Source organism: Vicia villosa, linkage group LG1 (assembly GCF_029867415.1).
Source record: "Vicia villosa cultivar HV-30 ecotype Madison, WI linkage group LG1, Vvil1.0, whole genome shotgun sequence".
Taxonomy (NCBI): Eukaryota; Viridiplantae; Streptophyta; class Magnoliopsida; order Fabales; family Fabaceae; genus Vicia; species Vicia villosa.
The window spans coordinates 147,207,466-147,210,702 of record NC_081180.1 but is presented as its reverse complement, the minus strand read 5'-3'; positions in this window follow the sequence as shown (position 1 = coordinate 147,210,702).

Below are 3,237 nucleotides of genomic sequence, written 5' to 3'. Positions count from 1 at the left end.
GGGCGGTCCAGGCAAAAGTTAGGGATTCATGGCAAGTAACTACATCAGACAAGACTTGATCATCAACAGTCATCTGTTTATCATGAGGAAGTTCAACACTTTTCAACGGAAGCCTTGGCTCAGGAATTCCCAGTTGAGAGAGAGGATGGGGTCATTACATTTCAATGTACCTTTTCCACAAAATTACCACTTTCCAAACTTTGTAATAATCCATGGGGTCTTGCCTTTTGCAGGCTACCATTCTATTAAGAAAGTTTGAGCCTTTACTTTTCATTTGGCAATCTTATTTCTTTCATATCTTCAAAATGTCATTTATTGTTGATAGTAATTTTTGAAACAAAGATAAAATTGATTTCAACAAAATCCTTTTGAAAATTATAAAAGAATTTTTACTTTGATTCATGAGTGCATTACAAGGAATGAATATGTTGATGCAGAAAATGTATTCCACTCAATGCACCTTTGGCCTGGTTCGAACATGGTTTAGAACTCAGTTACTGTGTTCTCTCAACTTCAATGTTACCTAGCCTTCAAAAGATTGATAGCAATTTCTGCTATGATTTGGGACATGCTTGATTATGTCATCTTTGAACACCATCTCTTTCATCGTCAGTGGTACGTCGATGAATCATCTCCTTTTATATCATCAGTGGTACGGTGGTATATCTCCTTAATACCTTCAGTGGAACGTTGGTATGTGTTATCGTCAGTGGTACGGCGGTACATCTCTTTCATCGTCAGTGGTACGTCGATGAATTACATCTCCTTTCATATCATCAGTGGTACGGTGGTATATCTCCTTAATACCTTCAGTGGAACGTGGGTATGTGTTATCGTCAGTGGTACGGCGGTACATCTCTTTCATCGTCAGTGGTACGTCGATGAATCATCTCCTTTTATATCATCAGTGGTACGGTGGTATATCTCCTTAATACCTTCAGTGGAACGTGGGTATGTGTTATCGTCAGTGGTACGGCGGTACATCTCTTTCATCGTCAGTGGTACGTCGATGAATCATCTCCTTTTATATCATCAGTGGTACGGTGGTATATCTCCTTAATACCTTCAGTGGAACGTGGGTATGTGTTATCGTCAGTGGTATGGCGGTACATCTCTTTCATCTTCAGTGGTACGTCGATGAATTATCTCCTTTTATATCATCAGTGGTACGGTGGTATATCTCTTCATGCCTTCAGTGGAATGTTGGTATGTGTTATCGTCAGTGGTACGGCGGTACATCTCTTTCATCGTCAGTGGTACGTCGATGAATTACATCTCCTTATATCATCAGTGGTACGGTGGTATATATCTCTTCATGCCTTCAGTGGAACGTTGGTATGTGTTATCGTCAGTGGTACGGCGGTACATCTCTTTCATCGTCAGTGGTACGTCGATGAATCATCTCCTTTTATATCATCAGTGGTACGGTGGTATATCTCCTTAATACCTTCAGTGGAACGTGGGTATGTGTTATCGTCAGTGGTACGGCGGTACATCTCTTTCATCGTCAGTGGTACGTCGATGAATCATCTCCTTTTATATCATCAGTGGTACGGTGGTATATCTCCTTAATACCTTCAGTGGAACGTGGGTATGTGTTATCGTCAGTGGTACGGCGGTACATCTCTTTCATCTTCAGTGGTACGTCGATGAATTATCTCCTTTTATATCATCAGTGGTACGGTGGTATATATCTCTTCATGCCTTCAGTGGAACGTTGGTATGTGTTATCGTCAGTGGTACGGCGGTACATCTCTTTCATCGTCAGTGGTACGTCGATGAATTACATCTCCTTATATCATCAGTGGTACGGTGGTATATATCTCTTCATGCCTTCAGTGGAACGTTGGTATGTGTTATCGTCAGTGGTACGGCGGTACATCTCTTTCATCGTCAGTGGTACGTCGATGAATCATCTCCTTTTATATCATCAGTGGTACGGTGGTATATCTCCTTAATACCTTCAGTGGAACGTGGGTATGTGTTATCGTCAGTGGTACGGCGGTACATCTCTTTCATCGTCAGTGGTACGTCGATGAATCATCTCCTTTTATATCATCAGTGGTACGGTGGTATATCTCCTTAATACCTTCAGTGGAACGTGGGTATGTGTTATCGTCAGTGGTACGGCGGTACATCTCTTTCATCTTCAGTGGTACGTCGATGAATTATCTCCTTTTATATCATCAGTGGTACGGTGGTATATATCTCTTCATGCCTTCAGTGGAACGTTGGTATGTGTTATCGTCAGTGGTACGGCGGTACATCTCTTTCATCGTCAGTGGTACGTCGATGAATTACATCTCCTTATATCATCAGTGGTACGGTGGTATATATCTCTTCATGCCTTCAGTGGAACGTTGGTATGTGTTATCGTCAGTGGTACGGCGGTACATCTCTTTCATCGTCAGTGGTACGTCGATGAATCATCTCCTTTTATATCATCAGTGGTACGGTGGTATATCTCCTTAATACCTTCAGTGGAACGTGGGTATGTGTTATCGTCAGTGGTACGGCGGTACATCTCTTCATCAGTGGTACGATGATCTGATTTCTGTTAACAGAAGATGGGTATTCAGATACATACTGTCTCATCCCCAGTGAAAGAGGATGACCCCTTTTCTCATCCCCAGTGAAAGAGGATGCTCTAACCTCTCTGACGCGAAGTGTTTCCCCAGAGAAATTTCTTTTCCCACTAAAAGTTCCGTCTCCAACAAAGTCTTGCCTTCCTCAGAGGAGTTCCTACTTGCAAGACATCTGTTTCCCCAGCGGAGTTATATCAAGACATTTGTTTTCCCCAGTGGATCACCTGATACTCCCCAGTGTTATCATTATCATCACATGCATTCATTAACATTGCATTGCATCTTAGGATCAAAAATTGTGTTTTATATATTTAAGTCTCTTCGATTTTTGTCAAAACGAAGATTTCCAATCATCGTATCTCCAAATCGAAGAAACTTAAATAGGGGCATCTGTCATACCCCAATTTTTGACCCTAAGATCCTATATCATTCACATCTCAATCACTAATCAAGAGCTTCACTTGGAAGTTTTGTTTATGGTGTTGCACTCACCTCATCAATAAGAGGGACCATCAAGCACCAATGATTGTGTATCTTGTATGCTTATACTAACCCAAATACCAAAAATATTGCTTTGTTTCTTTGTAGACTTTTGTTTTGTAGGTACCAAGCCAAGACATGCAATAAACAAGGCATTTTTCACATTTTTGAC